At 33.1% G+C, this 25,424-nt stretch overlaps 1 protein-coding gene and 1 long non-coding RNA gene across 6 annotated transcripts in view; one reads left to right on the forward strand and one right to left on the reverse strand.

The window, feature by feature from the left end:
- LOC140449704 (serine/threonine-protein kinase MARK2-like) overlaps positions 1-25,424 on the reverse strand; it is a 473,378-nt gene that overhangs the window by 283,308 nt on the left and 164,646 nt on the right. Inside the window, exon 1 of one of the 5 annotated variants that reach the window (XM_072543007.1) lies at positions 21,062-21,189. The exons of the other annotated variants lie outside the window; for them this stretch is intronic. The gene's annotated coding sequence lies outside the window, so the exon portion shown is untranslated. Of the gene's footprint in view, positions 1-21,061; positions 21,190-25,424 lie in introns of those variants that run through there. 5 annotated transcript variants of the gene reach the window in all.
- LOC140451548 (uncharacterized) lies at positions 21,531-22,673 on the forward strand. Its single transcript, XR_011952075.1, has 3 exons — positions 21,531-21,757; positions 21,879-22,010; positions 22,242-22,673. It is a non-coding gene; the product is annotated as an uncharacterized lncRNA (long non-coding RNA).

A 25,424-nucleotide genomic window follows, 5' to 3' on the forward strand; every position in this document is an offset into this window, starting at 1 on the left:
AGGTAATAAGATGGCACTTTAGTGAAAAGGGTCACGGTAAGGGTGCGCCTGACGGAGTTGGAGGTGGCCTAAAACGAACAGCCGATTCAATTGTGGCAAGTGGAATTGACATTCCGGATTTTAACTCATTTTTAAACCATGTGTCTGAAAGATGTAAGGGAATCAGGATTTTTGGATTAACCCTTAATAATTTGGACTGAATAGAAGCATGTTTGCCAGAGGTATTGCCAACATTTAAAGGGTTAATGCAAGCTCATGAATACATTTGGGACAAGACAAAGAATTTCATGGAAGTCCGAAAGTTATCTTGTTTAGATTGCAGAAATTCATGCCTTCACTTCAAAATAGGAATTTTTAATATTGGAGAATTACAAGTACACAGACTAAAATATTCAGATGTTTATTCTAGCAGCAGTTCCAGTGATGGTGAAAGCCACGAAGAAACTCTTTCAGTAAAGGAAAACAAGATTACAATAAATGATTATGTTCTTGTTCAAGTTAGGGGTAAAAAAACAATAAAACAATTCGTAGCAATAGTCCTAGAAGTATATAACGACTTCTGTACTATTAAATACCTTAAACGGGTTTCTGGAACAAATAAATTTGTGTTTCCCGAAAAGGAAGAAACATACCCAATAGACAATTGTGACATTTTACAAGTGGTCGATATGCCTTCTATTAATAACCGAGAACAATATGTATTTAGCTTTAAAAACAACATACTGAAATCCCTAGAGTAACAAATAATGACGTTTTTCATTTATTTTTAACTAACTTTACTTAGAATACAAATTTTGTTTTTCTCTATTGAGTTAAAAGTTCTAAAGTTTACAATAAAAAGACTAATCATTACAACCTGAATTAGGTTTTTCTTTCAACGATAAGTTTTAACTTTGCTTTCTTTTATGTAAGTTCAAGTTTAGTTCCTTATTCAAAAGACTGATTAGACTTTTTAAACCTGTTGTCAATACAAGTCATGTCCATTCCTTATTTTAATAAATGTTTTTTAAGTAAAGTCGTTTATTATTATTATTATTACTGTGTTTTTAGTACAATGACTAAACATTTAGGGCGAGTATTTTTGTATATTAAGACAGAAATAATGCTGAATAATATACATATATCACCTCCGTTATTGTATTCTCAACTTCGTGAAATGCAATTTTTTTTAAACCTATTTTTTTTATAAAAATATTGGTCTAAGTGTTTGACCTAATACATAGTTTTATTAGTGTTTCCAATCTAAATGTAAATTTACTAACAAAAAAAATAAAAAAATATTTTTATTTTGAAAACTTCTGTAGGGTAGATCGGGGCTAGTTGTGACAGGGGCATGTTGTGACAAATAGTTTTATAGACTAACCATAGGTAGCAGCGTCGCCCGGTTACCCAGAATTCCACGTCCGCATGTCCTCAGTCTGTTTGTGTAGTTTGGTTGTGATGCTATGCGTTTCTGCCGCTTTATAAAATTATATGTCATTTCGTTGTAACGAAGTAAAATTTTGCTGTTGTCTTTGAATTGTTATTTCACTTTCAAACCACAAGGTAAGAAACTTATTCTAGTTGTAGTAGATAGTTTGTTTATTTCTCTCTAGTAAGACACAGTTTGGTTTCTATACGACGTGTCAAGGTCTGTGCAAGTGGCTTTATGTAAAATGGCGTACGGTGGGGCTAGTTGTGACGAAAGGCTTGGGGCAGATTGTGACAGTGTCACAACATGCCCCTACTAATTTTAATGCATGTTTATGGGTTTGTTACAGATAATGGTGAGAAATTATAAAAGGAAAACGGAACGTGGTCGGAGTAATATAAACAGTTACGAGTCGGCTTCGTTAGATGTTAAGTCTGGATCGTGTAGTTTAAGGCAAGCAGCTGAAAAATATGGCGTTAACCGGATGTCCTTACTTAGATATATAAAAAAACAACAAACCAATCCAGATGGAGTGGTAGAAATGGGTTACAAAAGACCTCGAATGATATTTTCACAACAACAAGAAGAAGAGCTCTGTGAATATGCTGTTCAGGCAGCGAAAATATTTTATGGTATTAGCCCAAAAGAAATGAAAAGTTTAGCTTTTGAATTTGCTATAGCGAACAAAGTTCTTGTGCCTGAGAATTGGGTAGCAACAAAACACGCCAGTAATGATTGGTTTACAAAGTTCATGCAACGTAACAATAATGTGTCTATTCGTGTTCCTGAGGCTACCAGCTTAAGTCGGAGTACAAGTTTCAACAAGCACAATGTCGGACTCTTTTTTGATAACCTCGAATTAGTATTAAGTCAAAACCATTTTACAGCTAATGATATTTGGAATATAGACGAGACAGGGACTGGGACTGTCCAAAAACCGGTAAAAATCATAGCGAAGAAAGGCGAGAAAAGAGTTGGTGGTGTCACTTCAGCTGAGAGGGGGACCAATGTTACTATGGTTCTTGCTATTAACGCAGAGGGTAACTCAGTTCCTCCTATGTTCGTTTTTCCACGTAAGTTTTACAAGGAGCATTTTGTACGTGATGGGCCAGTAGGTTGTTGTGGTACTGCTAACCCAAGTGGCTGGATAACAGGCCCGGACTTTTTGTTTTTTATGAAGCATTTTGTAAAAAAAGTAAGGTGCTCAAAGAAATCACCGGTTTTAGTTCTGTTAGACAACCACAGTGCTCACCTATATATCGAAGTCCTTGACTATTGTACAGAGCACGGTATTACTCTCTTATCGTTCCCTCCCCATACAACAAATAGACTTCAACCACTGGATGTTTCCGTTTTTGGTCCATTTAAGAAGTTTTTAAACGACGCCATGTGTGGATGGATGAAATCTCATCCTGGAAACACAGTCTCAATTTATGACATCCCAAGTATAGTGAAAACAGCATTACCTAAAGCTGTAACACCAACAAATGTTCAGGCAGGATTTCGTTCTACAGGAATATGGGAATTCAATAGAAACATTTTTAATGAAGAAGACTTTCTGTGTTCTTCGGTGACCGACCGACCTTTGAATAGGCCTATTGACATCGTAGATGGTAATGAGGAAGCCAGTGCTGGGCAGCTTAAAGAGTTTCAGCCTCTCGATGAACCTGAACCGTCGTCATATTATGCTAACCAGCCAGGACCCTCCCATACCTATCAACCAGGACCATATCAACAAGGATCATCGCAGGCCAACCTACCAGGATCATTCCATGCCGAAGTTCTGCCTGTCAGCCCTATGGATATAAGACCTCTGCCAAAAGCTGGTCCTCGAAAAAATAAAAAACGCAAGAGCTTAACATCTGCAATTTTGACTAGCACACCTGTCAAGGAGACAATTCGCAGTGAAGAGTTAAAGAGGAAGGAAACAATAAAGTGCAAAGAGGATAAAATAAAGAAAAAATTATTTGACTCAAAACAACTGTTGCCTAAGAAAAAAGCAGCGCCAAAGAAAGAGACCGCAACAAGAAAAAGAGAAGACAGCTCAGAAGAAGAGGAAGAAGATTACTTTTGCTTAGTTTGTATGGGACCATATAAAAAGTCTAGGTTAGGAGAAGACTGGGTGCAATGTATGGAATGCAAGAGGTGGGCTCATGTAAAGTGCACAAAAGATGATCTTTATTATGTTTGTATAAACTGCCACTCTTCAGAACTACAAGTAGAATCAGCACAAATTGACGATAGCGATTAAGTTTTTTATTTTACTTTAAATTCACTAGATGTTTTTCTACACATTTGTTTCTTACATAAACATTTATCAAATATTTATGTATCTATACTTAACTATAAAATAAATTTATTATGGAAACTTTGTTATTATTCTCCAACTAAAGTTTATTATATTTAAAAATATTTACTGTCACAACCTGCCCCAAGTTCGTCACAACTTACCCCATATTGGGGCAAATTGTGACAATATGTGCATTTTGTAAAACTATTTACATACTGTAAGGTATTGCTTAAAAATTGCTGATGTTCCCAAATAATGATTCCCAATTAAAAATAGTACCTCATTAAAGTAATCTAACAGCCCTAAAAATTACGAAAAAAATGTTAAAAATTATTTTGTCCAAAGTGGCACAACTAGCCCCAGTCTACCCTATACTAAATAAATAACACTTAGTGATAATCACCCATAGTTGTTAATAAACATATTTTCTCATTTAAGTACCTAACTTGTAATGTTCTTTATTGAACCTTTATTTCAGTTGATAGAAATAACAAAAAAATGCCAGTTTTGTCTTTGCCTTAATTAGTCTTGAAAGACAAAATGTTGACGTGCAATAGTGACAAAACTCAAAATAAGGGTTGAATTTAAAAGTCTGTGTTGCAATTAAAGGCTATCTAAAGCTCTCCCAAATACCAAAATTTATTTTTTTCAAAAATCCCAATCTATGTCGTAAAACAAATAAGAAAATTATTGGCACACAAACTTTAAACTCCTGTTTTGAAAACTTAACAGTTTTTGTGTTGTGCCACTATTGCATACAGCCGACGATATGTAAAGTAACTCCTACATTTCTTTATCAATCTTAAAATTTAAATGTGTATTTTTGGTTTTCGATTAGCATAATTTCTGGTACTCAAAATATTCTTTATCGCTTCTAACCCTATTTTCTTATTATCATATTGTTTTATTAGCCTTTTGTGAATCTTAATATTTCTCAAACATGCTTGTATATATTTTGTTTTTAAAGCAAAACAAAAACTATATGCAATTTTTTAATAAACAACTTTTCCCTGTATTTTCACTAGAATCAAAATAAATAGAACTGAAATAATCGTCCAAATTTGATCGATCAATTCTTTTCAAAGATCCATTCCAATAAACCGTATAATGTACTTTCTGTCTAAAAAAGAAGAATGATGATTTTCAATTATAAAAGTCCTTGTAACCGAGCCTCAGGTGCCGGTCTGTCCTCCTGATGACACAACATGCGGTGTAAATATAAATTTTATAATAAAACACCGTCCTCTTGTTCTTCTCCGACGGGTTCAAATTGCCTCTGTAAATAAACGTCCTAATTGACGGCTCGAATTGTATCCTTCGCACGTTCGGTTACTAGATCAACTCGGCGAGAGAAACGGCAAGGCAAGGAAAGGCCTGGCGAAAAACAGCATGGTCTGGCAATTTATCAACAACGATAGTTCCAATGACCCCTCAGGGAACCTCTGCTCCGGCGAGATTTAACCCTGCCCTTATTGACCCTATTTACTGGATAAGACATCGAGGTAGCAGGCCACTTTTCTCAATTTGTCGGTGCGTGGAAAACTAATTGCAGTTAAATACTGTTTATGCTTGTCGAGAAGAGATTAGGAGAGCAGGGTGGCACAGTAAATATGTCACTTTACAAAGGCGACCCAAGACATATTTGAACATTAAGTTAAATGGTTCAAAATAAAAGATTTGAGCTTAAAATGCTTTAACAAAGATGTCCGTCTTCGTTCTGTATGATGTTTCATTAATTTATTTTCTATTATTTGGTATAGGTGGTATAGTTTAATCAACTATACAAATTGAAGCTTGCAGATACTTGCATATTAGCCCAGGTAAAATATTTGAAGATAAAAAGTAGGCAAAACAAATGGCGTATTTTTTTATTTTCGTATTTTGATTATAAAAGGAGAAAAATTCATTATAGAAAGCGAATTCGTAATTTTTTTGTGATGACATTCAGTCAATACGTACAGGCTATTGAAATAAGGCATGCACGCGTTACGTCCGGTCCCGCACTTTTCCCACAGGACTTGACGGGAGAGCTATTTTTGCTGCGTGATGGGACAGCGATTTTTCTGCGGGGTGTTACTCGGGACGGGACTGGCGCTTAGTTCCGCCAAAACTGCACTTTTATTATTATCGGAATCATTTGGTAATTAAACAATTATCTGCATTATGTTTGCAACGTAAACATATTTGTAGAAATTATCAGTATCAGAGCCAATTTTTTTAAAATACGATATGAATCTGCATGCAAGACCGTCGGAATTAACAGCTCAGGAGTTGTATTAGATATTCCGACTAGACAGAACTCGACTTCTCTTATGATAAACACGCAGTTGAAATTAATGGGGCTTAATTAATTAACTGAGCTTACTTTCTTTTATGACAGTAATCCAAAATGAATACCATTCAGAATCCCAGAAGCAGAAAGAGGTTTACTAAAACCAATAAAAAGTTTCTTAAAAAACTGCAAAAAGTTACAGACCTACTAGGAGAGGAATAGTATGTAGCAAGAAATCAGATTATCAAATACTACAATAAAACAAATTAAGTACTGTATTTCTCTAGCAATGGGGACGATTGGATCGCATTACCAATGGGTTTAATAAACCATTGTTATAAATGATAATGAAGCGCGCATGGCAGGCGGCCGCTCAATTGTACAATGAGAATTTAAACCAGCAAAACATTGTGCTCTAGATGTTGTTTCTCTCTCTCTATATACACGCCGCAGCCCGAGCGTCCGTCCTGTCATACGCGCTTCATTAACGATTAAAAAACAATGTTTCAAAATGAAATAGGCCCAAAATCCTTATCGGTAAATGATACAACAATGTTTAAACTTGAATTTAGCTCCCTGGTGAATTCAAAAATAATGTTTTTTACTTGAGTTTTTGAGCCTTGAAAATTATCATTTTGCGTTTATATCAGTTTTAAATTATTTATAACTCGAAAACGATCAAGCTTATAGGAAAACTACATTACTGACCATATTTTGTTCAGAATAATCCAAAAAATAAAAAAAATGTCCGGGCGAAAAAATTGATTATTACAATTTGTTTAAAAAACAAATGGGGTGCCTCATGAAAGTGATTATGCAACAAAACCTCATGGGAATATTTTTCCGAACGAACCCGAGCTTTTCGCCTTGTCTATATCTATTACTTTTCTACATGTATTTTCTCTGATCACTTTTGCACGTTCTTATGATTTTTATAACTTCTCTGTATCAGTAATAAATCTTCAATCGCATGCCTATCAATTAGATGATTCACTAAACATGCGCGAGGACCAATTATTACAAATTTTATCAAATTACATCTGCCGTGTCCCAAACAGGATATCCATATCCTTATTGGTGGCTTTAAGAATAAGTTTAGAATTTCGTTTCGTAAGTATTTGTAATAACAAGGAAATAAAGACCTTAATTGGTGGTTTCCTTGATATTTTCGTTTATGGAGGGCAAAATTAACAACTCTTGGTTGAAACAAGCAAATTGGGAATAATTAGTGTTGATAGTAATCGCTGTTTCTACGGCATTGTGTAAGATGAATCAACATCGCGGAGATTAAGAGTGTATACTTTTGATATATACTAAAATCCAATGTTATCTAACTATTTACTCATTAACTTAATTTAAACAATATGAATTTTTTACAATAAAAGTCTAGTAAACTTGATACAAAAAATAAATTAACATGACTAACAAAAAATGACACTGGAAAATCGAAATCGGGGTATAGGTAATAGGTAAACAAGCAAACTCTAAAGCTTTAACAATAAATAAGACTCTTTTTAACGTAGTTTTGGAAAACATTGGATCAGAAAGTGTACCAGAAAAAAAAATATAGCGTAATGACTATCGACAGATAGTGAACTGACGGTGATTTAGCAGTAACTCACTGTACAGATCCGACTTCAAATTTCAAAATTAGAGAAAATTTAATATAATTAATAATAGAAATGAGGAATGTAGCGATATTGACAGCATAAGTGAATGTATGAACAACTTCTATCAACCAACAATCTACACCAACATTGTAATTAGCACGGAACTAAAGTATAAGGCAACAAAAAGTGCATTATAATAGATCTTGCTAACAGTGTAGGTTTTCCCTTAAAAGAACTTACTAATTTGGACTTGAACAGATAATTTTCAACACTACGTATTAAAATACTGAACTTAGTCTTAATATAAGAAGCAAAACGAAAGAATTACCTTGAAGTAACTTAGGTGTAGTTAGTAAAACATACACGATATCTCTTTTGAAGATTAAACAAATGGATAAAGGGAAAACATATATCAACAATAAAAAACGTGCAGCTTTTTTTAGTTTAAAAGTAAATTCAAAGTTTAAATACAAATTGGCTTAATTTACTTAACGTTAATCCAGAAGCAAATGTAGATATGCTAAAATTAAACTTATTAGGGTATTGTTTTATAATCCAAAGTATACATAATTTAATATATTTTGTAGAAATATTTTAAATAAAACGTGATGGCAACTCTAATGATTGAAGTCAGAACTTGTGAATAATGACGCTCAACAACCACATAGACTCATTTTAAATGACAATGAATTTATGACAATTACATATATTGCATATAACTGCTGTTTTCACCGTTTTTGCATAGTTTGCAAAATCTGATTACCAAAATAAAATTATTAAGAAAAGTAAATAAATTTTAATGGTTTAGTAATACCGGTTGCTGATAAATAGCCCCAACCAGACAATCCACACGATATAATAGGTAAGCACCTGCGTAGTATTACTTTATTGCAAGGAAATAATTAACAGATTACAATGTTTATGACATTTATTAAAAATTCTGAAATGCAGAAATTCAAAAATGTAGAGGATATTTCAAATCAAGTGGCGAGCACTTCCACGAAATAGTTTATGGCGCAGACAATAGAATATCTGTAATAAGAGCCATGCAGTGGCGTTGCAAGATTAGACAATTTGAGAACATTGTTTTATATTTAAACGGCACTAATAATAAAATTATTATTCACTTAAATAATAAATGGAGTTTGAGCCATTGGATAATGGGAGTTTAGTCAAATCAGCAACTGTAAAAATGTTCAGTACTGACAGTGTTAAAATATGAATATTGGTGATCGGTTTTATCAAAATTTTCCAAGGCGCGTGGGCTTAAAATTTTAACAGGTTATAATATAATCTTTAATTGATACTCTTTGTTGTAAGTTTGGTAAAATCTAGTATCGGTTCCTTAAATCCGTAATCATAAAGTTATTATGAATTTTTAATTTAGTACTATTAGAACTATTTTGCAGAATGGAGATGATTAAGTGTATTACAAGCCAACAGATTAGATTGACACCAGAATCCAAAGGAATAGTTTACCATGTATTCAAATATGTACAAATACTATTTCCTGAAGATAATCGAACCAATATTAAACACCAAAGAACAGTTGAAACAGTGGCGAAAACGCGGCGAAGTGCCGCCGAAGAAGGCAAAGCGTACACATTCGACCGGCAAAGTGATAGCGACTGTTTTCTGGGATGCGAAGGGCATCATCCACATCGACTACTTGGAAAAAGGAAAAACAATCAATGGTGAGTACTACGCTGCAATATTGGATCGATTCGATGCCGAATTGCGTCGAGAACTCCCCGGTTTGGAACGCAAAATGTGCTCTTTCACCAAGACAATGCACCGGCTCACCGATCGGCCGTCGCCATGTCAAAATTACACGAATTGGGCTATGAATTGGGGTAACACCAACCGTATTCCCCAGATCTTGCCGCCAGCGATTTTTTCCTGTTTCCAAACCTAAAAAAATGGCTCAGAGGACGCAGTTTCGCTACAAATGATGAAGTCGTCGCTGAAATGTCGGAATATTTTGAAGAGCTCGAGCAAAAGTACTATTCGGATGGGATAAAAACGTCTTACTAAGTGTATCGAGCTAAAAGGGGACTATGTTGAGAAATAAATCGATTTAATTCCAAAAAACTAGTTGTTTATATCAAAGGCTAATTTTATATCAATCCACCCTCGTACATAAATATTCGTGCTTAGTGGGGGTTTAACGCCATGTTTTTCAACGGCACGTCAACGTTTTTTGGATTTAAAGTTTTCCAGAACATGAAAAAGTTTTTTGCAAAAGCTTGCGGCAAATCGGTAAGTTTTATTAACAATTAGTTAATAGGTACATTAAATATTAACTGCTACTCTAAAAACTGAGTTCTTTGGACCGTTCTTTTAAATACTGAGAGATGATAATGTCTTGATTCTTTAATTAAATCGTCGGTTAAGAGTGTACATCTGCTAAGTCCACTTTTTGGACCTTTTGTGATTTTTGCTTAGTCATAATGTAGATAACATTTCTCATTATGTAGTGAAATCTGATAACTCCGTTTTATTTATATTTTAGTACAATTTGGTCGCACGAAATTATGCTTTATATTGTCGCCAAAAACGTAAAGTGTAATTCTGACAAGTCCGCTGTTACTTAGTCAGGTTATAGCCATATTTTACCAAATTTATTAATTCAAAAATAGCGTTCGTTGGTGTTAAAAACTGAAACGTGAGTATTTCTTTCATAAAATAAAATAATATGAATATTACTATGATTTGTTTTCTGTTATTTTACTGGTTTTGAACCACACGTGTTTGTGCATGGACTTGGCAGCTTTTATTATTTGTTAAATTCTCATGATCAGAAAATGCATGGACTTCGATAGTTCGTTTTCTATCTACTAGCTATACATTTTTTTTTGAGTGAATCATAATAATATTGTTATAATAGTTTTAAAATAAATAAACAGAGTTTTCTTTTGGATATAGATGTCTCGTGGAAAAAAAATGGTCGATTTGGTTACTGCTCTTCAAAATGATATTGACATCAATGAAGAATTTCAAGCTCATTCTCCTCTATTGTCAAATTCTAAATTTACTGTCGTAGAAAATGTTGTAGTAGAAGAAGTTTGTAATGAGTTTTTAACTGCAAAATCGAGTAATGGCGAGAAGTTTTCTGACGAGACCTCAATAATAGAAGAAAACACATTAGTAGCTGATTCTAATGTTATCGGCAGTGACACGAGTTCATCGCTTCAGGATACAACTGAGATTGAGAAAAACTTACGTATCAGTAACAGCGAAGATGAAAGTCCATTAAAACTGGTTCCATATTCAGATAGTTCTGATAGTGATTGCGTATTTGAAGGATATCCAACAAAAAGCCAAAAGAGAAGAAAAAGGTTTCAAGTAGATAAAGAAAATTGGGTTTCACAACAAAATCTTAAACTTAGGGAACATGGATCTCCATACCTAGGTCGAAGTCTTAAAAACGGTAAATGGACTTATAATATAAAAAGAGAACCACGTACCATGAAACCGAGGTGCTCCTGTAAAAAAAGTACTGGCCAAATGAAGTGCACATTAATTTCAGAAACAGCTCGAAGAAGTATTTTTGATCATTTCTGGAGTTTGGAATGGGGAGCCAAAAAAACACTAATTGATAGTGTTGTGTCATTTTTACCAATCAACAGACCAAGAAATAGAAAAAATCGTGACACTTCCAAAAGATCTCAATCAATTCAATATCATTTAAGAATCGATGACAATAACCTAAGAGTATGCAGGACCATGTTCCTTAACACTTTCTCAATTGGTAGAATGACCATATTAGAATGGAAAAAGAAATCAAACGAAGCTAAAGAAAACAGAGGAAAAACAGAAAGAAACGAAAAAAGTAAGCCATTTGAAGAGGAGCGGTCAGCGCTAAAAAGTTTTATAGATTCAATTCCTAAAATGGAATCTCATTATTGTAGATCAACTAGCACTAAACAATACCTTTTACGAGAGTGGCAGTCTAAAACAAATTTATACAAATTTTATGTTGATGACTGGTGTAAAACAAAATCTATCAAACCACTTTCTAATACAACTTTCAATGAAGCATTAGATTCCGAAAAGATTTCTTTATTCCGACCAAAAAAAGACCAGTGCGAAAAATGCGCCGCATTCAAAGTAGGGCATATATGTGAGGACAAATACAATTTACATCATATTAAAAAGAATGAGGCACGTCAAGAAAAGGATCGTGATAAAGTTAATGAAACTCTTGTTTTCACTGTTGACTTGCTGTATACAAGCTGTACTGATGGCTCCTAAATCAAAAGTTTCGAGCCTTTACTATAAAACAAAATTGTGCGTACACAATCTTTGTTTCTATAACTTAAGGAATAAAGATGGATTTTGTTACATTTGGAATGAGACGGAAGGTAATGTTTCTGCAGAAGAGTTTGCCACCATCTTTTCCGACTTTATCACCAACAAAATTTTGCCTACACTTGATCGAACTACTGATTAGGGAGACACAAAAATAATTTTGTATAGCGATGGCGGTGCCAAAATAGAAACGTAACTGTTTCAAACGCCTTACTGAATACAGCTGTGAAGGAAAACATTACTATTGAGCAACAGTACTTAGAAGTTGGGCACACCCAAATGGAGGCAGACTCCATGCATTCCACAATTGAAAGGTGTTTAAAGAACAAAACCATCAACGCGCCAGCAGATTATTTGGGAATATGTCTATCTGCCCGAAAGATCCCCAAAAAATATAATGTAACTTATTTAAATCATACATTCTTTAAGTCAATGAAGAAACTTGAGTTCCTGAAAAGTATCCGTCCCGGTAAGAAAAAAGGTGACCCAAAAGTAAGTCTTCACAAGTATTTATTTTATGTAAATTCTTATTATGTAATTATTTTAGGTTGTAGATGTGCGTGCGTTAAGATATAATGCAAACGGTCAAATTGATTATAAATTACGGTTTGGCGATGATTGGAAATTATTACCTCAGAGGCTCAGCTCCGGAATTGTACCTTGTTCATTACTTCAACTAGACCAACTCTATTCTGAAAGACTGAAGATTTCAAGTAGGAAGTATAATGACCTACAGGATTTAAAACATATTTTACCTAATGACTATCATACTTTCTACGATGATTTACCTCATGAATAATATTTTGTAAAACAATAACAACATAATTAAAATGATTTTTAATATAGCATTTTGTATACTTGCTTATATTTTTTTTTGTCAAGTCCAAAAGATTTAATATTACATATAAGGAAATTCTGCTAACTCCCAAAAAGTGTAAATAAAAATTAATTGCGTTGATAAAATCGGTTTATGGATGTATACATATATTACTTGGAACTATATTTGATGTTACAAATATTGCTAATTAATAGAACAATGATTTTTCATTGCTGCTACAGTTTTTATGCTCTCCTGTAAAATCTGTTATAATGGACCTAGCAGATTTACACTCTTAACCGACGAAATTGTATTTATAAACACGTATTTTATAAAATCAATAATGTGTTGTCCATTTCCGATCACCTGTGATCGTAAGTTTCAAGTTCCACAACATATTGCTACCGAACCGCATAAAAAAAGTTCAACAACTTAATCAATCAAAAACGAACAACAACTTTTACACCAAGCATTTCAAACAGGGACTGCCAAAAATGATCAGCGCGAATAATGTTGAATTATGTGTCGCTTTTATTCTTGCCAATATTCCTCTTCAAAAATTACCGAACGAGACAATTGAACGAGAATTGAAAATTTTGTGTAATTTTTGGATGTCTTCTGTATATCTAAATGTACAGAATTTACACTACATACAGTATTTAAATGTTGTCGAAACAAATCCAATGAAATAATATAATTACTGGAATCAAATTATACTTTAGAGTATTTTTCAACCCACAAATTAATTTATTTTCGTAGAAAATCCTTATGGTTGAGAGCGAACAAAAAAGACAAATCCAACCCCTTGTGGTCTCTTTCATAAACAGAAACTTGCAATTACGCCAAGGACGTTTCATTGAGGAATCGTGTCACTGCTATGCAATTCTCCTCTTGAGTCCTCGGAATTTAATGGCTGTGTGGAAAATAAGTCCAATTAAGTAGAATATACTTCAGTTGATGGAGGATTTATTTTACGAGGAACTGCTTTATATCTCATTTAAAGTTACGCTAAAATGCGACTAGAATATCCCTAAGTTAATCAGTGTCATAAAGCTTCGTAATTTGGAAAATGGAAAACTATAATAAATGCTAACTGTAATAATTTGTAAATAACTAGAAAATGCAAGTATAAATAGTCTTGTTTATGTATATTCTAAATATATGTACTTTTTTAACACAAAATAATGTATGGCATCAAACTTGACTGTACAAAGTTTATATCATTGATTTTAAATTAACCACTACAAATGACACCATATTTACAATAAAAATCAATTAAATAGCTCAGCCGATCAACGTTGCAAGTGACAATTTTTGTAAAGTTGAGATTTTTGTAGAACATCAATGCAAACGAGATTCTGTACCATGTGCTATATTTCTCGTTTGAAAATTTTTGGGTTGGCAGCACTTACAGACAGTCGAAAGCGCTGGAATCCGGCTGAACGTGACAAGAACAACGTAGCAGGAGACGAAATGTCGACAAACAAGCGTCTAAAGGTCGATTTATACATATCAGTGCCGGGTCCGTTACGTGTCAGTGCAGAGTCCGGTCATTTTTTATGTTATATTTACACACAACCGCGTTGTGGCAGTGTACGTACTGGACGGAATAGAGAGGAAAACGTTATTACATTTTTCTGTGTAAAAGAGAGTTGAAAATATGGCGGCTTGGATAGAAGATCTCACCGTGTTGGCATTATTACTTGATACTTACGGAGTGCGCATCATATGTGGGAAAAAGACAAACCGAAGGAGAATTTAAAATATACAAAAAATTATTGGACGATGAAACAAAATTTCACGAATATTTTAGAATGTCGCGGTACTCTTTTTTTCTTTTTTCTTTAATGCATATAAAAACCATAACATACTAACTGCACATCTTCTGCTTGTTTGTTTACAAACACTTGCGTTCACAAAACAATACAATCGTGTTTATACAAGTCTGTGCGTCATTTCAGTGCATCGCCAGTGCCGAAAACAAAAATATCGTTTGGAATTAATTTCAGGCTGGGCACGGACGGACCGCGTCCGGAAAACGCCCATGTATAAATATACTTATAAGAAAATCCACAAGGAAAATAATTCCTGCAGCTAGCTGTATACCACGTATCACAAAAAAGAGGTTAATCTTTGTAAATGGGTATATTTTATAAAAACCCTTAAAAGGGCTACATCAAAAACACGAACGTTTTCGGAACAACAGTTCCATCATCAGGTTAAAAATACAGGTTACCATGCCTGAGCCACCAAAATATTAGGGTAAAAACCCTTTAAAATATATAATGTTACCAAAGATTGTATATAATGTTATAATATTATTTGATGTTTAATACTTTAATTAAATTTTACTTCAGGTAACATACACCCATGCTTTAAGTGAGTTTCAGTGTCCGGAGAGTAAACCTCTTTAAACGGACTTCAGCTGGTAACTAGTTACCAGGTAATTTCAGTTACACAGGACACGGCACTGATATGTATAAATCGAACTTTATTCTGTCTCCCGGAGATCAAAAAAGACTAAATAATCAAGCAGAATGAACTGTGTTTTTCTCTGTTGATGGAAAGACTAATTTCAGGATTTCGTCGTGTCAGTATGGGTAGTTTTATGGAATATGGAGACTCATGTTTGTTCTAGAAAATTTATGGATTTATTCTGTTCTGTTGTCTGTTAGTTCATGTAAAGCATACCAGTGTATCGCCCACGTATCTCCACCAATATAATGAATATGGTATGTTTTGAAATCTAGATGATATTTTTATGGATCGACTAGAAACAAGGATTTCAAACCATCCCTTATTCAAATGCAATCCTGAATTGCGTCTCTTGTTGTTTGTTATAGGTGGCTCACTGTAAACGACTGCATATTACGGATTCAAATTAGAAGCTATTTCTTACAATGTTGTGAACTGATATTATTCTGATTTTCTTATTAGGAAACGACGTACTGTGGGTAGTAGTAGTAGTGAACTGGGCAGGACACTTAGCCAGAACACAAGATGGACGATGGACAAGACGAATTATGGAATGGAGGCCCAGAAATTATAAAAGAAGCCGAGGACGACCACCGACTAGATGGACCGACGACATAAAAAGAGTAGCGAGAAACTGGCTACAAGCGGCCCAGTGTAGAGAACACTGGAAAGAACTGAGGGAGGCCTATGTCCAGCAGTGGACGGGACTGGCTGATTGATGATGAAACGACGTATTTGATTTGCACCTCGTACAATTAGTAGATTCTGTTACATGTGTGTGTCACCCTCTTCAATTTCTTTTACAATAATTAATTATCTATTCTAAAAACGCTGGTCTAGCTGAGTCGATATCCGGGTCTCTACCTTTAGATGTTAACTTTTCCTGGATATTTTAATTCGTAAACTAATATTTCTTGGCATTGCTAAAACGGTATCGTCTAACAGTACAAAGTTTTCACGCTTTGTACCGTTGTAAATCAAAACGGCTATTATTCGAGACTTGTTTGAACTATATCAAACTCGTTACAACTACTTCCAAGAAAATCGGATTAAGCGGGATTTTCTCTGGAGACTCAACGCGGGTGTCACGGTTAATTGTTAATTATAACTTCTGAAGTTTATCAAGAATGTCTTCGCGTTTTATTTCAGGAGATAATCACATAATGCTAAAGAAGGAGTAAAACAATTGGAAGCTGGTTTTAATTGTGTATATTAACTAACACAGACTTACAAAAGCTTTTTGTAGTACGTAGAATTTGTTGTGATGGATCTAATAGATCAGTCAGTAAGTCCCGGGCCAACAACAATTGTCGCTTCAACAAATAAGGCCTTTGCTTTGCTAACGAATTGCTCAAGCTAGAGATAGATTCTTCAAAATGCCTGGTTTACTCTGCCATACATATATGGATATCAAACTAAGATTTCCTAAGAAAGACCATTAAATGGTATGGAAAATTACTTAGAATTTATCCCAGGTACTTCTGTGGTAACTGCCTTAAACTTGTACAATTAACTAAAAGAAAAAACAGTGTCAGTAACGACAATCAAAGAGAATCTTGTCACGCAACTTTTTGAAAGTGTAATTCCAAATATAATGGATTCTGCAGGAGAGCACAGATACGCTGAAAAACTAACAAGGGAATACTTAAAAGGCGGACGTGTATATATTGCTACAAAAAGAAATCACACCAATACGGGCGTAATTATGCAGTACAAAATACGAAAAGGATCACCAGGTTGTGATGTAAATATATTTAGTGCCAGGATATATCAAAAAAAGATAGATAAAAAGTTTTAGATTTGTAATTTGAATTTTTGAGAATTAGCTTTTCCAAAAACACGTTTTTTAAAAGCGTAAACTGAATTTTGTGTTGTGGTGATTTAATTTTTCAAATAAGATATGTACATTTACTAGTTATCGAAGAAATAAACGAATTATTTACAAAAATTGATATTTTGTGTCATATTTCTTTACAAAAATGAAAAATTTTCCGGCCATTCATAATAAGGGCACGTTCTATGCCAGGACAACCAATACATCTATTTAAATAAATGTTAAGTATGACCGTCTCAAATACACATGGCTTTGAAAGTGGAACGTAATGTCACCACTGGTTGTATACATGACAGTTAAAGTGTGAAAGGAAACGAAAAATTTTTATGAACTATTTATTTATAATTTTATATAAAAATATAAACCTATCTATCTAAAATAAGTCTAAGAGAACATTCTAACAACAGATTCGAATAATATAATGTACCTATTTACATATCGCATAACTATTTTGTCTCTGATACATGCGCCTATATTCTCCTTTGTGCTCGAATTATTCAAATCACAAGAAACACGTTATTTTATCGTCGGTTGGTTTGTTTTTCAAGGGCGGGCGTTGTTTTCAATTCCAATTGCGATTATGAATATTATGTCTTCTTCATATTTGAATCAAATAAATACAAGGGGAATGTCAGATATTTTAAAGAAGTATATAGGCAAAACAATTAGGAAAAGATACGAAATGTAGTTGTGCAGATTTTTTAGAAAGGAAACAAAACATAAATTTGACTAGCACATTAGCTAATAGTATTTAGCTAATAATAATAGCTAATCAAGTGGCTTCGGCAATGTATCACAGGTTGTCTAATACTGATTTAAAGATATCATTGTCGTAAGATTAATGTGGAGGCCAGAATAAGAACCAAATAATTTTATCCATGGCAAGTCGCTAGCTGATAAAAGCTCCAAAAACACATAAAATATATCGGAATAGTGTATCCCGTTCGAGGGCATTCATTCTTGTCGTTGGACAGGGTGTTTGGAATGGTCGAGAAAAAACTTAAAAAATGCAAGTTATTCCGACGCCTGGGGACTATTTTGAAATAATATCTGAAAGTACAACTTTGCAGCGCTCCAATATGGATATGGATTTCAAGTTCTACGATTGGAAAACCGAAGCATTGTCTACATTCAAAGCACTGCAGAGTTGGCGCTTTCAGATATCGAAAATAAAAAGGATTTGTTTGGCAAGATAAAAAAAAACAAAATAACGTCGAATTGGTTAAAGGGGACGAAAGCTACAACTCAAGCATCGGTTCGTTTAGAAGTATTTTAAAAGGAAGATCGACCATTAACATCAATACAAATGAAATAGGAGTCGGGAACTTTGTAAACATTAGCAAAGAGAAATTGAAGGACGTAAGGAAGCTACTGGAAAGTCACTACGGCGAAGAATGGCAAAATGATCCGAAACTGGCTTATTTCAATATAATATTTTTATATATCAAAAATTGTCATAAGTCACCAATACATATATACATATATATATATATATATATATATATATATATATATATATATATATATATATATATATTAATCTAATAATAATATATAAAATCTGTGGTGCATCTCAAAACGACTCAAACTCTTTTCTCTCATGGCTAGAGACCCTCGTAAGTTTCTCAATTCGAATAAAAACCGAATGCTAAAATGTTGGCAACACTATCTATTCGACTCTTCTAGTATTCTCATAGGAAAAGGTCAGAGGTGATATTTTCGTAGAAATTTATAACATCAAACGTATATAGCGTCGGATCCGTCTCTCCCATAAAACATAATTTGAGTTATTTTTGTCTTTTTAGAGTGTCTTTCCTGACATTTGCTTGAAATATCTTTTAATTATAATATTCTGACAGATGTGTAAAATTCTTTCGTGAAATAGTCTCATTCAAAAACTGATTTATTAAGATATGGGGTAGTATAAATATCCTTGACGAAATAAAAACGTTAATTTCCACGAAAAAGGTTTACTTTGTTGTTGATTACAAAAAACAACTCACTACTAAAGCTCTGATTGATTTACCATGACTGTTACTGTAGTCATTAGCATTACTTTTAACTAATAACAATGTATGAAAAGACTGATATGTTTTTTATGTGGAAAACAAACCCAACACTACATCCATTTTTAGATCCTCATCTTACTTAGGGCCAATTTCAGAAAAAAATGATCAAGAGTACTTTGTAATAAAATCAGTAACTTAAACATCTGTTTTAATCTCTTATATTAAACGTATCTCATCTCTTTTAAAACAAACACAACATTAAGGTCATTTTTAGCAAAATTAAGGACAAAAGTGATGAACTAAACAAAAGTTTTATTTATAAATTGGCTTGTGGTGATTGTAACATGACTTATACGGGTAGAACAATGAGAACCTTGACTCAGTGAATCAAAAAACATCTCTATAACACAGATAAATCAAATTTTGAACATCACATTAAATTTAATAATCATTCCTTTTCTCACATCAAAAACAGTAAAATTTTACATAATATCCCAATTAAAAATTTTAGACCTATGGACCTTTTAGAAGATCTTGAGATCTCCAAATAAATGAAACTTAAAACTGATTATTGATTAAATACACAAATCAATCTCAATTGCAACTTTAAACATCTTTTAAAATTATTGTGGGAGACGTTAGAGGAAGAAGAGTGACCTCAAGAAATCTTAAACAAAAATATATTCTACTTTTTTTTTAAATTCCATTACTAATTGATAACAATTATTTGTAATCAATCATATGACCAATTATTCTTCATTGAAATAAGAAACATTTTTATTTAACATTCTTACAATTCCAATCAAGAGATACAATTTTTAATACACTAATAAGGGCCGGTTGTTCGAACGCTAATCAAAACTTAATTGTAATCAAATATTTAATTAAAATCAAAGACGTCACATTTTGAGGTTATGTTGACTGATTTATTTTATTCAATTTTATTATTTTGCGTTTAATTTAAAATAAACCAGAATTAAACTCTTTCTGATGTTAACTCAATGTTTTTATTTACAAATCAATAACAATAATAAGCAATTTTTAATAATTTTGACAGCTGCTGTGAGTATTTGCTTGTAATTAAATATTTGATTACAATCAAGTTTTGATTAGCGTTCGAACAACCGGCCTTAGTATCATACTTAGAAACATTACAATCTAGTTTCTTCTTTATATTTAAATAATTTCAGTCATTATGATGGCTATGCAAACCAAGATTTATAAAACTTAATTTTATACAGTCATCGATAAATTTCTTATTTGATTATGAATTTCAATTCATAATTTTTTATAATAATTTCAATAATCTTAATTTTCTATGTATGACCAATTGTCGCCTTCTTTGAGGAATCATTTAAAAGGCTGGCATTTAATTCCCCTCATTTCATCTGCTGCTTCAACTCCAATAAATGGTCGGGTTCTGCCACCAGTACCATAACCAATTTTTTTAAAGTGTTGTTTGTGGAGTCCGGTGTACAGTATTTTTTGTGTTTTTTTCAAGAAATATTTTAACATAGCAATAGCTTAAAAGAAAATTCCATATTTGTATACCAAAATGACATCTCTCCTTCCTAAGAAAGCATCTTTAACAAGGGGATCCAGGGGGACCAACGTCTTTACGTGCCCTCCGAAATACGGTGAACAGCTCGTATCATATTTAGAAATAAAAATGTTGTTACTGCCGAGATTGGCATAGAGTTGTTATAAATGATATTCTGTGATATGAGTGTGAATTAAATAATAATTACTAAAGCCAGTAGTACGACTCGACAAACTATTGCTTCAAATGGCGAAAAGAAAGAAGGTAGGATAGAAAAACAGAATTTTAGCATTTTATAAATCGGTAAAACACCTACGTAATTTACAAAAGGAATCGATGCTACAACAGGCATCGTTCTCTATATTTCTGAAGAGAATATTCCTTATATTTCATAGCCTTAACAAATTTTGCATGGTTTGTTTTAGGACAAGGTGACTTATTCTTACCTAACTTTGTTTTAAAATAAACAGAAATTCCTCAAACGGAACTTACCCACTCACAGCGCTTCAATTTAGTACCGAAACATACCCGAAAACACATTAAAAGTTGGTATGTCAACATCAGCAACTCTTATAACTATAATGCAATGGAGAAACAACCAGAAAGTTAAAATACTTCAAACTACTACTAAATTGTATAATTTAAGTTAACTGACTAATTTCTAAAATGAGATAATCTTGTTTCTACATATTAAAATGCATAAATACTTCAAAAACTTATATAAAATTAGATCATAGATTAGATCTAATATCACGTACACGATATCGTTTAAAAGATAACATATTTGCGAAACTAAAGTTTGTTGTGTTGTTTATGTCGCATCTACATATGGAGGGTTCAAAATAGAAGTGAACTTAGTCCACTTTCTGTCATTTTACGTGTTAACAACGCTATAACATACACCAACTAGGTAATTTTTCAGTGTAATAATAAACCAAGTCGTAGTTCTGATAATATCCGCTAGACAGCAGCAAGTTTTGGTGTTTACTAACAAATTGTTATTTTCTCTTAGAATATTACTGAACCAAGACCAGGTAGTGTTTGTTTACTGTGTACAGTTCTTTTTTGACGTGCCTTAGACCTTTAGTTATAGCTTTTGACAGATTATTACACATTATTACACATAATATATTATATATATTTCATCTGAATAAAGTGAAGAGTGATCGCTAGGCGAATTTCACACAGGTAAATTCAATGTTGTTATAGTTTAGTTTAGAATTGCTACTTAAAGTGTTTGATATTGGTTGAAACGTGTATCACACTCGGACCTATTGCAGTAAATATCTAATTTCGTATATTTTTTTAGAGGGTGATACTTCATTTGACTATAACAAGAGTGTTCCGTCGGCCAAACTGAAGCGGAGCCGTCCGTCCAAGAGCCTTTTAACCAAAAACATTTCTCATGATCTGACTCAACCCAGTACATCAAGAGAGAAAGGTATTTAAATCCCTGTAATATTGTTTCAATAAGTGTTTAACTAAGCCTAAAGCCTAAAAAAGAATATTTTAATGCTTGATGACAGTGGACGATGAAATAAAATGTTTAAAATAAATTAGTTCTAGTGCAAGATATTTAAGAACAGAAAGTTTTGTCTATTTGTTTCTCTTGGCTGTTTTATAGATAGGTTTTGTATGGGAAAATATGTTTTACAATTAAATTTGTTTTAAGGTGATGGAGCTAACAGCAACATCATTCCTCCGCCTGTCTATTCAGATTGCGAAAATAAAGAGATTTTCCGAGGAAGAAAGCGCCTGAGGAACTTTGAAAATTGGTAAGTTAACAAAAGGAAGTTAAATCGTAACAGCAGTAAAGAGTACACATCTCGCAGTAATAAGGTAACGCAAGCGAAGATATTTCCCTCTGAATATGACTGTAAACGCCCCAAAAAGTGCCGTGAGAAGCTCCCTTCTGAAGATACATAGAAATCATCTTTAATTTATTGGGGAAACTGGAGAATACTCAAAACAAAACTGTTTTTTGCAGGTCTTAGTTAAGGCCTTAACTGTCAGTAGGCGGCGGACAAGAGACGGAACAGGTGAAAGTAAATCAAAGATGTATCAGTACGTTATTCCAGATGAACATAATAACCAGCTGAGGATTTGTAAGATCTGCTTTCTTACAATGTTACAAATAAGTTTGGAAAGATTATATAAATGTTTAAATAAAACAGAAGTTACTGCCGTTATTGACGGACGGAGAAAAGCAGCGTTGCATAAGATTGACGACTCAGATGTTGTTGCCTATATAGTCATTTCCCTGCTACCAAAGCCACTATACAAGAAACGACAATGAGAACAAAAGATACTTAAGTCCAGATTTGAATATTAAAAAATGTATGATTTATACAAAGAGAAATGTGAAAGTAAGAACAGAAATCCTGTGAAAGAAAAATATTACTACCAAGTCTTCAACCAAAAATTTAACTTTAAGCAGTTTAAACCTACTTCAAAGGACACTTGCAGCAACTGTGACAAGTTATTTCAAAAAATATCCGTGCTGAAACTGATGAGAAAAAGGCAGCCGACTTGAAGACAGAAAAAAAACATCACTGAAGGCGAGCAGCACAAGCGTGCGCAGAACTAAACAAAGAAGCCTCGCAGGATTAATATGTTTGCACATTTGACCTTGACCTACTATAAGAGAATTCTTTATATCTACAACTTTGGCTTTCATTGTTTTAATAATAACACTGCCCTTATGCACGTCTGGGATGAGACTAATGGTGGAAGGGGTTCTGAAGATGTAGTTTCATGCCTTAGGAAACATTTGTATGAACATGCCAGGATATTCAAACACGTTGTTATGTTTTCTGCCTCATGCACTGGGCAAAATAGGAATATAGAAACTAGCCTTACTCTGCTGAAACTTGTTCAATCCCTCTATTGTATGCGGAAACAACTGATTTAAAATTAATGATACCAGGCCACTCATTGCTTCCCAATGATACGGAATTCGGTATAATAGAGAGAGCTGCCAACAAACATATGACCATCAATGTGTCTGATGACTGGTACAACATTTACCATTATAAATGTTGATAGATAATTTATACATATACATACTTATTGTAAACTCAATTCTGTAGATGTTTTCTAGTTTTTGTATTGTTTTCTATGTATATTTAAATATATATTAAGTAAAATATTGTGTAAAATAAACACCTTTTCAATAAAATAAAGTATCGGTATAATCAATATGTCAGTCGTGATCATCTGTCTTGAAACTAGCAATAATAGTTAATAATTCTTATACAAACAAGCAATTTTTCCTTTGTATCGTACGTCAAAGTTAATTATTGTTGCCTATACTCCACGTTCTAACATAATGATTAGCAATATGGTAGGAAAAAATTGGGATATGATTAATATATAATGTAAACGATTAACGAGCTAAAAATACTTTGTGTGAGTTTTTTGTAACCATTTATGATGTTTCTTATAATATGGATACAGTTGTAACTACGTAGAAAACTATACAGGACGAACCATACTTCAGGAAAGAAAACAAAAAAAAAAAAAAATAATAAAAAATCAGTGCAAAGCGGAATAAAAAAAAACATGAAACTACAGTGGTAAACTATTTGTGGTGGTATTTAATATTTTTTTAAGTTATCAAAGATTCCGTTAGAAATCAGTGAGGAAACTCTTAACTGATTTTTGGCGAATGAGACATGTATGTACGAGCCCCTTTCCATATTAGTTGGTCCACCTATGAAAATTGCAGTTTAAGTCGATTATCATAAACAAATTATATTCTGCATGTTTTTATATAAGTTCCCATATTAATTAACATGGCAATTTTATTAATATTTATTAAAAAAATTACCCTTATGGTTTTTTTATTTATTTTCAACAATAAAAAAAATCACTAAACCCTGGCTATGCATTCACTTATGTCAACATTCGTTGATTTTTTCATAATTACGTTAAATCCAGAAGTAGCTATGGAAAAATGACATCAAAATAATATTGTACAATGGGTCGAGGTAAAGTTATCGATAAGAAAATTTGTTCAATTATTATTAGATTTTTTAATTCTAGAAAATCCAATTCGGAAATCGCGAATATGTTGCAATTGTCAAGCTATAGTTTTCATTACGTTATTCTCTAATAAGGAAATTCAAAAATGTTCGATGCATTAAAACTTCTAAAATTTACGCCGCGCTTTAATTTTTTTTCTCTAAAATTTAATTTTCTTATCAATCTAACATTGGGCCAACTGATATTAAAGGTGCTCGTACAACTGCGTCACTGAATAGTTTACACCTTCATTTTTAAATTGTAATACTGTAAAATCGCAGTGTCTTGCGGATTTGCTAAATGTCAAAGTCCTTGTCAAAAATTTCGCGCGCATTTAAAAACAAATTAAAGGCTATTAAACGCATTCAAAATACCTAGAATGCTTTTAAAACAGGCGCAAAATCAAGAGCAATTGACAAACGCGAAGAAGTTTGTCGAGTTTGGCCACTACGGCAAGTTGCTGTAGTTTTGAATGTGAGCCATTAAGGAAAATTAAACAAAGATGGGATCATCTTCATTCTATAGCACGGTTTGATGATTCAAGAGGGCATCAGACCTCCACAAAACACTAAGACGAGGTGTTAGTAGATTATCTGAGAGAATTATCTGCGTTTCCAGGCAGCATTCGAACTGCACATGCCCGTAGAAGGATTAAAGCACGTGCATTAATAAATTGTGCAGCTGCAAGTAAACCTTTTTTGACTGAGGATCACAACAGGATAAGAGTTGCATTTTGTAATGAATTCATAAACTGTGAAGACAACTTTTGGTCTAACGTTGCATTTTCCAATAAAAACGTGTTTCAATCATATAGAAATGATCGAACAAGAGT

This window comes from Diabrotica undecimpunctata, chromosome 9, assembly GCF_040954645.1.
Source record: "Diabrotica undecimpunctata isolate CICGRU chromosome 9, icDiaUnde3, whole genome shotgun sequence".
Lineage (NCBI taxonomy): Eukaryota > Metazoa > Arthropoda > Insecta > Coleoptera > Chrysomelidae > Diabrotica > Diabrotica undecimpunctata.